Consider the following 17,524-nt stretch of genomic DNA (forward strand, 5'->3'; position numbering starts at 1 on the left):
AAACACATTTTACCTGGAATCCTCAGTGGTCACAACTATAAGGATACCAGAAATATTTCCTACCAGGAAAAACACACATTCAGAAGCTAGAAAACCACACTCACCTAAGAACCAGAGAAATAAACAGAACACGAAAACAAAATCCTCACTCAAGAAAGACAAAACCAGATATTATCAACTATAATTACAATATTCCCAAAACCATATGACTAGGCACCAGAATAAAATACAATTAATAAGAGCCAATATAATATATCTCCACTAGAGCTCAGCAATTTTCACCACAGCAGGCCCTAAGTAATTCAACATAGCTGAAGTACAAGAAAAAGACTTTAAAAATACTCTTCATGAGTATGATAAAGGTCCTTAGTGAGGAAATGAATAAATGTCTTAAAGAAATCTATGCCACACAAACAGTGGAAAGAAATGAATTACAAAGATCTGAAAGTGAAATAAATAAAGAAAACTCAAATTGAGAGAAGACAAGAAATGAAAAATCTAGGAACTTCAACAGTATCTAATCTCAGAGTTAAGACTCAGTAACAGAATACAAGAGATAAATAAAAGAGAACCATAAGCACTGAAGACATGATTTAAAAAAAGGATACCTTGGTCAAAGAAAGTGTTAAATCTAAAGAAATCTGGCACAAAATGTGTAGGAAAATTTTGACACTAAGAAAAAGCCAAATCTAAGAGAATAGAGGAAGGAGAGGAAACCCAGGTAAAAGGCACGTAGTTTATAGAATACAAAATAGTATGGACCAGAAAAGAATGTCCCCTCAACAAAAGAGAATGACATCACTGAATGTACAGAACAGAGAAAGAATACTAGAAGCTAAAAGGGAAAAAAAAAGCAAGTAACATATAAATGCAGATCTACTAGAATAACACGACTTCTCAGTAGAGACTCTGAAAGTCAGAAGAGCCTGGATAGAAGTTCTATATCCTCAGAGACCATAGATTCCCATCCCAGATTATGATACCCAGCAGAAATTTCAATCACCATATATAGAAAAAATAAAACATTCCATGTCAAAACCAAGTATAAGCAATATCTGTGTACAAATCACTCCTACAAAAGGCATTAGAAGGCAAACTCCAACCTAAAGTGTTTAACCACCCAAGAAATCACAGCAACTATATATTTGCAGACCAATAAATCAAAAGCAGAGAAACACAGAGAGAGATGGGAGAGAGAGAGAGAGAGAGAGAGAGAGAGAGAGAGAGAGAGAGAGAGAGAGCAAAATAACAGGAGTCAACAAGCACTGCTCTCTGACATCTTTCAATATTAATGCTCTAAATTCTTAGATGAAAAGACACAGAATAACAGAAAGGATGTGAAAACAAGGTTCATCCTTTGGCTGCATACAATAAACACACCTGAACATCAAGGATAGATATCATCTCAGAGTAAAAGGATGGAAAAATATTCTCCAAGCAAAAAATCAAAAATCTAAGAAGCAAGCTAGTATAGTGATTTTAATTTCTGACAAAATAGACTTCAAACCCAACCTAATCAGAAGAGATAGGGAAGAACAGACACTAATATTCATAAAAGGAATAGCCTACAATATGGAAATTATAATTCTACCATCTATGCAACAAATAAAAAGGCATCAAAATTCATAAAAGAAATGCTACTACAGCTTAAACCATATATATTCACCCTCACATATTGATAATGGGAGACTGCAATATCCCATTCTCACCAGCAAATGGATTATCCAAATGAAAACTTAAAAAAAAATACTGGAGCTAACTGACATTACAAACCAAATACACTTAACAGGCATTAGCTTATTTTATTCAAACACAAAACAATTTGCTTTCTTCTCAGCACATCATGGAACTTCCTTCAATTGATCATATACTTTGACATGAACAAGTATCAACAAATGTAAGAATACTGAAACAACACCCTGTATCATATCTGACAACCCTTGATGACAGGTGGATACCAAAAACAGAGAAACAACAGAAATATTACAAACTAATGGAAACTGAACAACTCATTAATGAATAAAAATAGGTCTGGAATGAAATTAGGAATGACATTAAATAGTTTCTAGAACCAAAGGAAAATCAATGGATAATACACACAAACTTTGGGATGTATATTAACAAAAGTAGTTCCATGAGTCAAGTTCATAGCACTAAGTGCCTACATTAAAAAAATTAGATCTCATACAAGTAACTTTATAGCACACCTAAAATGATTAGAAGAAAAAGAAAACATTACATCCAAATGGAGCAGACTGCAAGAAATAATGAGTGAGGGCTGAAATCAATGAATTAGAAAAAATACAAAGAATAAATGAAACCTTTGATCCATTTGTACTTCAGTTTTGGGGAGGGTAATATATATGGTTCAATTTGTAGACTACTATATGCAGATATCCAGTTTGACCAGCACCATTTATTAAAGATGTTATGTCTTTTCCATTGTGTATTTCTGTTTTGTTCATCAAGAAATCGGGTGTCCATAGATGTGTGAATTTATGTCTGCATCTTCCATTCAATTTCATTGAACAATGTGTCTGTTTTAATGCCAATACCATGTAGTTTTTATTACTCTCTGTCTGCTTGAAATCAGGGATTACGGTGCTTCTAGTAGTTCCTTAATTGTTTAGGATTGTTTTAGGTATCCTGGTATTTTGCTTTTCCACCTAAAGTTGAATATTTTCCTTTAAATATTTGTAAAGAAATGTGTTGGAATTTTGATGAGATCTCATTGAATCTGTAGAGTGTTGTTGGTAGCATGGCTAATTATACTATGTTAATCTTACCTAGAAGATGAGGAGTAGAAGAAACACCCATCCATTGCTTGTGATAGTACAAACTTGTAAAGCCATCATAGAAATCAGTCTGGCAGTTTTTCAGGAAAATGACAATTAATCTACCTCAAAATCCAGCTCTACCACTCTTGGACCTCTACCCAAGACACTTCATTCTACGACAGAGACACTTGCTCAACCATGTTCATTGCTGTTCCCTTCATAATAGCCAGAAATTAGAAATAACCTAGATGGTCCTCAACAGATAAATAAAGATGTGCTTAATTTACATGGATTATTATCCAGTCATTAAAAATGAAATCATGAAATTCTCAGGTAAATGGATGAGTGCTGGGAAGTTTTATGTCAACTTAGCATGAACTACAGTATCCCAAATGAGGGACCCTCTACTGAGAAAATGCCTCTTTAAGGTCCTTCTGTCAGGCATTTTTTAAATTAGTGATTGATGGTAGAGGGTTCAGCCCATTGTGGATGGTTCCATCCTTGGGCTAGTGTCCTGGGTTCTATAAAAAAAAAAAAAAGGCTGAGCAAATAAGTGGAAGTAAGCCAGTAAGCAGCACCCTCCATGGGCTCGGGCATCAACTCCTCTAGATTCCTGCCCTCATTGCTTTTGATGACGAACTGCTGTTTGGAACTGTGAGAGAAATAAACCATTTCTTCCTCAAGTTGCTTTTGATAATGGTGTTCTCTCACAGCAATAATAACCCTAACTAAGACAGGATGTAACTAGGGGAAAAAATCATCCACAGTTACATAACCCAGACCCAGAAAGACAAACAGACTTACATGTGGATATTACTTATTTATTGTTAATAACCAAGGTACAATATGTAGAACCACAGAGTTTAAGCATAGAGTAGGGAATTTTGGTGAGGGAAAGGGGATAGATCTCCCTAGGAACAGGAAATAGAATAGACAGTTATGGTTGGATGGCAGATGTATTTGAACAAGAGGATCAAGCCATATGAGTGAAGGAAAAGAGTTGTGAGGAAGTGAATACTGTGAGTGACAGATAAAATTAAGGGCCATTGAGGCATAAAATGCTAATACATATGATGCTTCATAAAACTTTTGGGCATACAGAATCTCAGGATCTCAATTGGTGATCTCTAATAACCAAATGAAGCTTCCAGTACCTGGAATAGGTAATATCTGAGTAGCTGTCCAAAAGGGATCTCCTAGGAACTTCCAAACAGCATAGTCTGTTGGTAAGACTATAAGTTGCTCTCTACAAACCAATTGCAAGGAACCATTGTTGAAGACAACACCTACACAATTTATTGAATATGAAAAGGACAATCTGGTGCCTACTTAGAGCCTTTATTTTTATGTGCTAGGATCTTCTGTACAGGAAGGTACTCTGTAGATCTGTAAACATCACCCAGTGACAAAATGTATACAGTATTGTCCAAAGTGCAGGATATGGTAGTGCAATGATGACATAAAGCTTGTGGAAATAACCAACTAATACTTGGTTTTGTTTAGTGCACACTCCACTACATGGAAACCATAACTAGTTTTGTGACCAATAATCTGAGAAGTGATAGCCCAGGAACTTTGGGTAAAAGCAAATAATGAATCCTAATGACATTCTGATATATTCATAGATCAGTGCCCTCCTCTGCTTTCACAGAGAAGCTTCCTTCTGCAGCAGATGGGAACAAATACAGAGATCCACAACCAGATATTATGCAATGAATAAGAGACCTTGGAACACTCAGCCCTATATGGGATGTCTTCATCAAATCCCTCATCGAGGGCTCAGGGAACTCAGCAAAAGAGGAAGCAGAAAGAATGTAAGGGCAAGAGATGATGATGGAGGACACCAAGGAAACAAGGTCCTATAACTGAACATGGAGATGCACACATGGACACACTGCATCAGATGGGGTCCTAGAGCTGAAAGGATAAGTAACACATGCCCACATCCCTAACCTACAATCTATTTCCAATTGATAACTACATGTATGTCTCACCAGGAAAAAAAAAAAAAAAAAACTACTCTGAAGAGTAGGCATCATGCCCAGCACTCAATAACCAACAAATATTAACTCAAGGCATCATTATAGATTTCTTATCTCATAAGTCATGCCAGGGATACTTATATATTTAATATTTTTATATTTTGTTATATATGTATATATACATGCATATATATATGTGTGTGTGCTATGTATGTATTATATATGTATGTATGTATTTATATGCACTCTACAGGTCCTTTGCTTCCAATTAAGTTTTTTTATGGGCTTCCTGAGTGTGTGAATGAGTGTGTCTCTGCATTTATTGATGTCTCATGTTCCTTTGAGGGGGGTTCTTTTCTATTCATTTGTTTGTTTTTTTTTCTTCTTACAACTTATTAGTTATGCTTTATCTCATTTTATAATTTTTATTTTAATATTAACTTTTAGAAGTATGTTGGTTTTATGAGGAGAGGCAGAACAAGGATGGATCTGGACTGGAGGAGAGGTGGGGAGGAAGTGAGAGAAGAAAAGTGAGAAAAAACCATAATCATTTGAAAAGAAAGCTGTTTTCAACAAAAGTTAAAAAAAAAAAGAAGAAGTAAAAAGCACAACACTGTAAGGTTTCAGGTCAAAGAAAAACCTGCTAGGCCATTAACATTTAAGAATTTTCTTCAGAAGAGGTAAATTATTTTTCATCCATTTTTGCATACTCTCATAACCTAGGCAAATTATATATTTTTCTTGTGAGAATTTGCTTTGAAAAAGTAAAAAAAAAAATCAAATAGATAGTCAAGCATTATGATTTTCCCTCAACATTCATAGTTTTGTTCTCTGTCTGGTGGTGTTTGATCTGTATCCCCAGACTAATCAGTAAAATCCTAAATCTGTTCAAGAATATTTTTATTTCATTATCCTTTTACTGCACATATAGGAAACTAATTCTCTATATGCATCTCCCAAAACTTAAACATACCAGTATGAGATGATGACAACTACATTAATTTGATTAAGTCACTTATAGATAGAAGAACCTTTAAATAATTCTCCTTTCCTGGCTCTGTCATCTATGTCTAAGAATTGTTTAGTTATTTAGACTCCTTGATGTATCTACCTCATACATAATAAACAAACTTACTGAAGTGAACAAATTATATTTCATCAGAAGATCCTATTCTTAATTACACAGTCCCAAACACTTAACCAACAATTTTCCCCAAATATAAAGATGTTTTCCAGCTCTCTAAACCTCAGTAATTATCTCTTCACTGAATATTCCAGACAAGATGACAATAAAAATACCTTAGACTCAGACAGAAGTGACACAAGGCAGTTATTTTAATTACTATATTGATTATGACTTGATTCTTTTACCTGTGATGAAAACCACAAAATATTATCTGTACTCTGGCTGATGTGTTTTATGATTTCAGACAAATAACATCCTGGCGCCAACTTATCAATATTATATGTCTTTCTCTTTTACCTCCCAGGAGACCCTATATTGGATGCTCGGTCACATCCCCTAAGAACTATGGGTTTTGATCATTCAGTTTTTTTTTGGGGGGGGTTTGTTTGTTTGTTTTGTTGTTGTTTTTTTTTTGTTTTTTGTTTTTTGTTTTTGTATTTTTTGTATTTCACTCTCTATAGGGTTCCTGAACGGGCAAAAATTAATGTGATAACTCCTCAAGCACATTGTTTTCTTGGGCACATTCTAGCATTCTCCTGTGAACTTCTTCCAGACACTGAGGCATTGGTGTCACTTCTGGATTGTACAATTATAGTAAAACTCACCCAACAGATTGTTCTTTGATACCTAATCCCCCTTAACATTTGTTTGGATTCTTAATTCTTGCCTTCTGTAAACTACCTTCATCAAGAATTTGATCATGTAAATTTAGCTATAATCCCCTCTGACCCTTCTGATTAGTTTTCCTTTTAGAAGTCTTCCAATCACTGACCCCTATGCAATTACTTGGCTTTAAATTTCTACTTTCCTAAGTTGTTAAAGAAAAGTCTCTCCATCACTGCAAAACTCCCATTGTACTATTCTCCACAAAAAGTCCATCTTAATTTTTTTGAATAGATATCATGAAGATTTTTTAGTACTTCCACCTAGAAAATCAAATTCATATTGTCAATTCTGAGTTCTTTTAGATGGCAATAATATCAAATAATTAGGGAAAGCTCAAGTTTTTATCTGACTTCAACATGTTTCCTATAAAACAACATAAAATATTGGCTACATAACTCCAGAGAGGCTAGCTAACAGGAAAAGACCCTAGGAGGGACACATAGATGACCCTGTGAAGGAGAAGTGGATGAGATCTACATGAGTGGACTGGGGGTGGGTGGGTGGCAGAGGGCGAGGAATGGGGGTGAGAACATAGGGAAATGGGAGGGTCGAGCTGGAACAGGAACAGAGTGGGAGGGCAGGGAGGAAGATGCCATGATATATGAGGACATCATGGGAATAGGAAGAGGCAGGGTACTGGGGAGGCTCCCAGGAATTCACAAGGTTGACCCCACCTTGGTCTGCTGGCAGTGGTTCAGAGGGTGTCTGGACCTGTCTACTCTGGTGACCAGTGTAGCGATAACTTAGCTGTCACCATAGAGCCTTTGTCCAGTGACAGATGGAGGCAGATACAGAGATCCACGGCCAGGCACCAGGCTGAGCTCCGGGAATCCAACTGATGAGAGAGAGGAGAGATACTGCAGGCGAGTGACATCAAGATCATGATGGGAGGATGTGCAGAGATGACTGGCCACACTAGTAGAAACCCATGAACTGTGGACTGGTGGCTGTGACGCCCCCAGAGGGTTGGACAAGGCCCTCTGGACACAGAAGACAGTTGTTTGGCTCGAACTGTTTGGGGGGCACCCAGGCAGGGGAATCGGGATCTGTCCCTGGTGCATGGGCAGGCTTCTGGGAATTTGGTGCCTGTGGTGTGACACCTTGCACAGCCTTGGTACAGTGGAAAGGGGCTTGGACCTGCCTAGACTCAGTGTGCTGGGCTCTGCTGACTCCCCATGGGAGACCTAGATTTGGAGGATGTGGGAATGCGGGGTGGCTTGGAAAAGAGGGTTAGGGGGAGGAGGAAAGAGGAGGGGGCGTCTGTGGATAGCATGAGGAATGAGTAGAAAATTTCTTAAGAAAAAATACTATGCTGGAATGAAAAAAAAATACAGATAGAATAATATTTAGACATAACTCAATTTAGCTCTCATTATTCAGGTGCAGAAATCAAAGATCCAAACTTTATCTTCGTGTCTTTATTTTTTGTATATGTTTAAGCACAAAAACATTACTGATTCCACAGAAAATAGAAAAAAACTGTGTTAAAAAATTATTGGCTGATATGTCAATGGCAGAATCTTAGTCATAGGGACATGCAAGGTGTGATAAAACACACATTTTATATTCTTATTGAGTATGTGTTCTATGAAGTATTTGAAGGTTCTATGGATTTATGCATCTGGGGATTGGAAAGTGGAATGACTTATATTCTTACTAATTAATAGGCCAAATTTGTTTTCAAATTTGTTTATCTGAATTTTAAATATAATTTTTATGTCTTACACTCATTGGATTATGGATATATAACAGTGCATAATTTAAAATTATATTCATAGTTTGAAAGTTACTCTAGGCTTATGCTTACAGCCATCCCAGAGTACACAGCTAGAGATTTATTGAATAAGACAGATACAACATTGGAGATATTTTACCATGACATGAATTGGAAATTCTTAATTTTAATGTGAGAATTGGTTGTGCTTCTACAATATAACAAGAAGTTTGTGGGTTTTTTTCTTACAAATAAATATTTATGCTTCTAAAAAAAAAAGAAAAAGAAAATGTCCAAATAAGAGAATAGACCTTGATAGCTAGCTTTATGGATGTAATCTAAAGTTTTTTAGCAAAATAGAGGGAAGGGGCAGGGCAAGGCCTATCAGAGCCACATGCTCCCATGGGTCAGCATCCAGAAATTTGTGTTTTATTACTTCTTATTTCCTCTGTTTTCAAGTTTTCCCTAAGTATTTGGAACTACAAATATCTAAAAAGGGTTGGCCTTTTCTAATGGAGAAATGATATTAGAATGTATGTGTTAAGGTATTATCTCTTTCCCTCGAGGAGTGCAAAATTTTAAAAATTATTCTGATCATATGAAAAATGTGTATATGTTGTGGTGGTTTAGGTGAGAAAGGTTCCCCATGGGCTCATGAATCAGAACACGTGGACACGTGGCCTCAGTGGGTGGTGTGATTAGAGTAGAAGCTTGCTGGAGGAGGTGCACTATTGCGGCAGGAACCAGAGGCTTTATACCGTTTCCTGTTCTCACTCACTGCTTCCTGTGTGGTTAAGAATGTCTTAGCCAACTTCCTGCTCTTGTTGCTGTGCTTTCCTAGCAAATGTCCTGGCCTTCCTCAACAGCATGGACTTTACTCCATCTGGAACTGTAAGCTAAAACAAGCTCCTTTTCTCTCAAATTTGTTTTGGGTTTTGTATTTCTTCACAGCAACAGAAAAAAATCACTAATAAAAAATGTAGACAAATTTCCTTTCTTTCTATCTTTTTTTTGTTTGTTTGTTTGTTTTCAGACAGGATTTTTCTGTGTAGCTTTGGGTCAGTCCTGGATCTCACTCTGTATACCAGGCTGGCCTTGAACTCACAGAGATCCACCTGGCTCTGCCTCCGGAGTGCTGGGATTAAAGGTGTGTGCCACCACCGCCTGGCTTGACAAATTTCTAAACAATCTTATTAAATAAAATAAATAAATAAAAAAATAAAAAAAACAGAGCCAGAAATTGGGGTTAAAGCCTGAGAAAGGTCAGAGGAATAGGAAGAGCCACCAGCCAACCTCACCTCACCAACTCTACAGCTTCCAAAACCGGGATTCTTTCTGTCTGCCCATACCTATATGCCTTGCTGTTAGATTGTAATGGATAACTACTAACTTTCATTTCTTATATCCTTAAAGTTGGTAAAAATAACTTTTAAGGATTAGCAAACTGCATAACATTGTTAAATGAACTGTATAAGTACAATACCTTAAACAAGATTAGAAATATATGTACAGTATTTTCTAACAAAATCAATCTCAAAATTGTATATATATATATATATATATATATATATATATAATTTGTATACAATAAACAAAAATCCAATACAATGTAGAATATTAAAACTAGTAGTTGCCTTTTAGAAGTAGATTCAGTAATCTACCTTTTTAATCTGTGTCATATCTATATCCTCCTTTATTTTCTTTTCAGATTAGATTTAATAATCTACTTCTTATCTATATCCCTTTTTTTTTAAAAAAAAATAAGAACCTTAAATCTAATCTCCTTGTTTAGCCTTTTTCTTGACCATTAGCAATAATAACTTGCATCCAACCATCTTAAACAATGACAATTATGCAAAACCCATAGAATGACCAAAAGCCACCCACCCCACCTTGGGAATGTGGGTGTTGTGTTCTTAAAATTGCTTCCAGCTGATTGTGGAAAAAGTTGTCTTTAGAGGATCCTGAAAAGAAAAAAATTGAGGTTAATTGTCAAATCCTGGTAAAGGTAGGTGAATCATTTGTTGTCCAGTCTCTGCATAATGCAAAAGTGCACAGCTTATCTCAAGTACTAGCTCGAATAGTCTGTGAGTTTGAAACATCTCAGCTAGCCATCTTGAAATTGTCCTGAGCAGTTTGTAGTCCAAAGCTGATCTTTGGGTGATGTTTGTCAGCTTAGTGGTATTATTATAGTCCATATGAAATTGTCGTTGTAGGGCTCCATTATCCTTTTGGAGACTTTAAATTTTCTGTTAGGTGTGGTCATGATTCCCTACAGAAAACTAATAGAGACTCCAACAGAAAAACATGTATAGGGAGCTAAATGAAGCCTTTTTTCTAGAATTAGTTAGTACTCTATATGGCCATTAATATCATAATAAAAGTTTAAAATATACACACATATAATAATCTTATGAATTTTGATATAAAATCCATACCTTAAGAAAAGTTTAAAGAATCAAAATAGAACCAAAGAATTGAGATTAGTGGCAATAGAATAGTTCCTTAATTTTGGTTTTCTTTTGTCCCATATCAGATGACTCTTCTGACATGAAACAGATTTTGCATTTTCTTTTTAACAAACATGCTTGTATTTAGAAAAGGAGAGAGCCATTCTTCATTCTTAGCTTTCAGTAAACATCTATACTTTTTTATTACTAGTTTAAAGAGCTCAGGTTATCAATGACAAATTCAGGAAGAGTTCTGGGTGTCATTTTGCTTTACATTTTGTGACCTTTCCAAAGGTATGTCTTTATGTGGTATAATCTTTTCCTAAAACTTTTTTCCCATTAAAGTGATTCTTTTTTTCCTTTAAAGTGATTCTTGATTAGACATGGAAAAGCTTTGAGTTTAAGTAAATAAAGAATATACTCTAATTTTTATAATTACTTGACAGGGATATTATAAAATAATGAAGACTTTACCTTATTATAATTACTGCAAATTCTATTAGGAAACACACATGAATATTATCCTGAAATATTATCTGCAAAGTCACTGAAATATCTTTCTACTCCTAACCAGACATATGATGGTGCTGTGGGATGTTCTGTATGCTAAATGTGTTGCTCTGATTGGTTAATAAATAAAACATTGACTGGCCAGTAGCCAGGCAGGAAGTATAGGCGGGACAAGCAGAGAGGAGAATTTGGGAAACAGGAAGACTGGGACAGGGAGAGACACTGCCAGTCACCACCATGAGAAGATGTTAAGATACTGGTAAGCCACAAGCCACATGGCAATTTATGGATTAACAGAAATGGGTTAATTTAAGATATAAGAACAGTTAGCAAGAAGCCTGCTATGGCCATACAGTTTATAAGCAATATAAGTCTCTATGTGTTTACTTGGTTGGGTCTGAGGGGCTGTGGGACTGGCTGGTGAGAGAGATTTGTCCTGACTGTGGGCCAGGCAGGAAAACTCTAGCTACATGATGGCTCTCATTTATGCAAGCTGTGGCAATTAAGCAGGCATTCCAATTCTATTATAAAGTCTTATATTCTTCATCAGAAACACTGGAGGAGGACATGCTCTCTTGACTTCTGAAAAAACATGTACTTCCCAGCTAACTTCAGAAGACCAATAGCATGTGGACACTTCATTTCCCTTAGAAGAGAAAAAAATAGCAATTAACTCCTTCACAGGTAAAAACAGACTGAATTTAGTGAAGTTTTATAAGGTCTTAGGTGGTAAAAAGATTAGTAATAGCGTCTTAAACAGATGAGGTCAAAGGGATCACATGGAATGAGACAGGATTAGATATTCCCATTTTTAATGTGAATTGGGATGAGTTCACTGCTTTTACATTTTAAACTCTTTTTAAAGTACACTGGTATTTATGGTGCTAATGTAGCATAATTGCTCACATATGGAACAGGGATGGTAATGTCTGATTACTGGTAATGAAAAAAACCACAGCTTTTATTGTCATGTGACATAAAAATTATAATATATTTTATTATCATTAATAATAACCTTCAAAGTTAATAAAGAATGCAGCAAATATATAAAAAAGAAAAAAAAAGGAAAAGGAAAAACATTTAAAGTTTTAAAAATGGAATACAAATTATCTGATCAAAACAGAAGACCAAAATGCCAACAGCCAGTTGTTGACACCTAAATCATAGCACACAGTGAACTCTAAAGTGGAACTGTGCTTAACATCAGAAGACATCATTTGGTGCAACATCGAACAATTGTTTCCACGTAAATGATTTAAATTATTGCATTGATTTCATTTTGTTTTTAATTTTCATTACATTCGTGTATTGACTCTTCTTTTACCTCCTTTTAACCTTCTTCTTTTGTGCCTGACTGAGTAAATTCAGTCTTGTGAATTATATTTCTCACTCTTTTCTTTGCCAAGAGGCTTCTCATTTTTGTATCTACTTGGCATGTTTCTTGGAGTTATAAAGTGCCTGACTTCCTTTCTCTCTTCTTTTGATTTGTATTTTGTTAAGATGTTAATTATGATAATTTCAATGAAGTTTCTCTCTTCATTTTGTGTGTGTGTGTGTGTGTGTGTGTGTGTGTGTGTGTGTGTGTTTACCCACTTAAAGACATAAACCTTGGTATCCATATAAATTATGCTGACCTCTATGGTAGCCATTTAACTAAGCTGAATAATTCCCTCAGCAGGATAAAAAGTAAGTACCAAAGTAGGTCAGGGATTTCCTCACCAATACTTTTGCCACTGTGCTGCTCCGATGTAGAAAATAACAAGGGCATGTTTTCATCTGATAGTTAAATGTTTGGCATCTTCTGTATACTTTCAAGGCTGCAGGCCACAGTGAAATCGGTGGAGTTAATCTCTTTGGGTTCAAGCTTATTTATCAAAAAGGAGGACAGCTGACTGCTAAAGTCATAGGTCAACCTTCTGTTTTCAGTATGTCCTTCCACATTTGTACAGCAGAGATGAGCCTTAATAATGTCTTTACACACTGTGTCTTTCCTGGTCCTTTCGATTACTGAGCACAGAAAGTCATTGTGCAAATGTTGAAACTTATAATGTCCATAATATACATGTGAGTTGAAGAACACTATTTTATATGCATATTGTGTGTCTATATTTTGTATGCAGATGTATGTTTATATTTTAACATGTGTAAAATTATTAAATCAGAATTTTATAGTAGATATGAAATGTGTAAGAAAACTGTTTTCTTAAAAATAATTTAATAAAGTATCCTAAACAATGCATTTCAAGTCAAATACTTGAGTGCATTCCTTAGGCTGGTCAGTTTTGATTTCCTAAGTTTAAGTAAAGAGACAGATGACTAATTGTTAGAAATCAGTTGTGAATGCTAACATAGTGGCAACCTTGAACAAATGTAACACGATTGCAAGATTTGTTCCTATGAAACTGCTATCAGTTCAGATTCTCTCAAGCATAAACAATTCCCCTTCCTTATTCCCAACGCCAACTCTAAACCATTTATTTATTGCTATCATTTCCAAACTCTCTCTGTCTATGCCATTCTGGATGCATATATTGAAAACCTATGAAGGTGTATTCCACATATAAAAACAACTAATGCAACACAACCTCTGCTTTGATAAATTGAGAAAAAGAAGGTATTCATCCACTGAGAAAAATTCTTGTAGTATTTTAGCTATAAATGTTTTTGGATGATAGGGAAGTGAATAAACAGAGTAAAATGCTACGTGAGAAAATAATATTTATTTATTTATTTATATTTAAATTAAGAAAATTTCCATTCATCCTACATATCAGTCACAGATTCCCCTGTTCTCCCTCCTCCCCAACCCCCCCAACCCACCCCCATACCCACCTCCTCCAAGGCAAGGTCTTCCATGGGGATTCAGCAGAGCCTGGCATATTCAGTTGAGGCAGGTCTAAACCCCACTGCAACTGGGTCCCAGGCAGAACTCTAGGAATCCAACTGACAAGAGAGAGGAGGGATTCTATGAGCAAGAGATGTCAAGACCATGATTGGAAAAAGTGCAGAGACAACTAGCCAAACTAGTGGAAACACATGAACTGTGAACCAATAGCTGAGGAGCCCCCATGGAACTGACTGGACCAGGCCCTCTGGATAAGAGAGACAGTTGTTTAGCTTGAAATTTTTGGGAGGCCCCCAGGCAGTAGGAATGGGACCTGTCACTAGCACGTGTGCCAGCTTTTTGAAAATAAAATTCTTAACTGAGAGACAGATGTAGATGTAACCAACTGTCTTATTAAATAAGAAACACAGAACCAATGCAAAAAAGAAAGCCAAGAGATCAGAGCTAAGAGCCTTACCTGTCTGCTGCAGCTAGCCTCTTCAGCCAAGAGAGACCTACTTCCTGAGTGTTTGTCTTTATACAGACTTTCTGTTCTGCCTTCTCATTGGTTGTAAACCCAACCACATGACTGCCTCATCAATGCCTGTTTGTACAGACCTCCAGATCGTCTATGGTTGGTATTGAGATTAAAGGCGTGTGTCTCCAATGCTGGCTGTATCCCTGAACACACAGAGATCTACCTAGCTCTGCCTACCAAGTGCTGGGATTAAAGGCGTGCGCCACGAACGCCCAGCTCTGCTATGGCTTGCTAGTAGCTCTGACCCCCAGGCAACTTTATTTATTAACATACAAATAATATCACATTTCAGTACAAATAAAATATCACCATAGAGAGAAGATGGAGAAATAAAAATAGATTGATAGGTGATGGTAGATAGATAGATGATAGATAGATAGGTAGATAGACAGATGAGGTGTCTGTAGTTACATTTTTTTTTATTTGTGACATCCCTTCGATTTTCAGTTTTAAACATTTGTCCCCCAGTCTGTTGGGAGATTATGTATCCTTAAAAGGTGGTCTCTACAGATGGGAGTTAGCCTTTAAATTTCATATAACCCTGCCCTTGCTTCCAGACATTGTCTCTGTTTCCTGTTAATCAGTGACACGAACAGTTTCCACAACATCATTCTATAACAATGTCCTGACCTCTTGTGTTTTCTGGATCCCTTCTCTGTTATGATGTGCTGAACCTTGTGTAAATATGAGTCAAAACAAATGTTACATCATTTAAGTTGTTTCTGCAAGGATTCTGGTCACAGAGATGCAGAGGTAAATCCTACAGAAAATTGTTACCAGAGAAGTGGATTTTTCCTTTGAGTTCTTAGAAATTTAGAACAACTTTGCTGAAAGAATTTGCAAAAATTTAAAAATGTGGGTTACAGAAACCTTATAATACTTTTACCTGAGCTTGATAAAAGATCATGAAGTCTCACTCCATGAGATGGAAACCTCCCATGACTCTGTGCTGGTGGCCATAAACTTGAGAACAGGTAGGCCAGGGATGTTAGGGGAAACCAAATACTACTGTTCTGTTAAAGAAACACAGCAATAAAATGACTCCTAATGACACTGTTCTGTACTCATAGACCATTATTGTGCTCAGCCATCATCAGAGAAGGTTCTTCTTATAGTACATGGGAAAAATACAGAGCCCAATAACCAGACAGTATGTAGAGAGTGAGAGACCGAGGAACACTCAGCCCTAAATGGATTATCTTCATCAAATCCTTCCTCTCACGGCTCAGGGAACACTGTGGAAGAACAGGCAGAAAGATTGTAAGAGCCAGAGGGTGTGGAGGACACCAAAGGAACAGGGCTTTCTAAGCACAGCAGAACTAATGAGTATTGAGCTCTTAGAGTCTGTGGATGCCTGCAAAGGTCCATGCCTGGGCCTGGGACATATGGGTTCCCCGCACTGAGATAGGAAGTGGACACAAGCCTCTATCCCTAACCCAGAAGCTATATGTAACTGATAGCCATTCCCAAGTGAAAAATTATTTTTATCTAATAGAGTCTCACTGGGTATACAAAGCACAGTTAAAGGCAGACCCCATGTCTAGCAGGAGATGGACAACACAGAATGAATTCAATGGATTTTTGGAGTTTCTTTGTCTCATATTGATTCTTGGGGGTTTCTTTTTAAACCTTGCAGTTACTTGTGTGTATGTATCATATTTTCTGTTTTGGGGATTTTATGAAATTTCTGTGTGCAAATGTGTATGTATTTGCATCTATTTTGCTATATTTCTCCTTTGGTTTGGTTTGTCCTATTATATTTGATTTTATTTATTTTATTTTATTATTATTTTAATGCCTTTTTGTTTTTTGAAAAGTCAGAGACAGGAAGGATATGTATTTGCTTAGGAGGGGAAGGGAGGTGGAGGGATTCTTACAGGAGCCGGAGGGGGGTGGTAAAACTGGATTCAGAATATATTGTATGAAAACCTATTTTCAGTAAAAGAACGATAAAATTGATAGATAAAATTGAGATAAAGAGAGAGAGACAGAGATGGAGACACACACAGAGAGAGACAGAGTTTATGGTAAGAGCTCAAGAGAATAATTCCAATATAAATACAAATAGTAAAGGCTATCCCAAGAGGTTTCAGATGGTAATGAAGATTCTATTAGGAACTGGACAAAAAACAACTTATGTTATATCTAGCAAATGATTTTTCTGTTTTACTTGTGTCCTAAATATTCTAATAAAACTGAATTCAAAAGTAACCTACTTGTGCAGAAACAATGGCTCAGAAGTTGAGAATACATACTGCTTTTGTGGGAGACACCAGTCCAGCACCCTGGAACTATGTGGGGGGCTTTGACACACCTAGTAACTCTAGTTCCAAATTATTTTATATCCTCTTCCATGGTACACACACACACACACACACACACACACATACACACACACACACACACACTAATCACACACTTAAATAGAAAATAAATAAATGTTTAAGACAGATAACCCACTTAATTTGGTGTGAGAAATTTCAAAATAGCATAGCTTTGAAATTAAGGCTTGACACTTTTACTTAGGTGGACAGTTAAGATAAGAAATAGAAAATGGAGCAATTATGTAGAAGAAATATTGATTTATAATAAGAAATAATAGACAAAGGGGATCAAAAGTGTTAAAGTTGCTGATATCATTAAGAATAACTGTAGGACTTTGGGTAGAAGCATCAAGAACACTTTTTGGTGGAATTTCAGAGATTTCTGACACTCAATCAGTCAAAGAACCCAGGTTATTAACTCTAAAAACATTTTCAAAGAAAATTCTTCAAAAAGAGACAACCTCTAACGGTTCCCTGTTAAAACTGTGCTTTTTCTGGATTTATCCAAGGTCACCTACCCACACTATTTGGAAGTCACTGGATAAGTAGACTG

Source organism: Peromyscus leucopus, chromosome 10, assembly GCF_004664715.2.
Source record: "Peromyscus leucopus breed LL Stock chromosome 10, UCI_PerLeu_2.1, whole genome shotgun sequence".
Taxonomy (NCBI): domain Eukaryota; kingdom Metazoa; phylum Chordata; class Mammalia; order Rodentia; family Cricetidae; genus Peromyscus; species Peromyscus leucopus.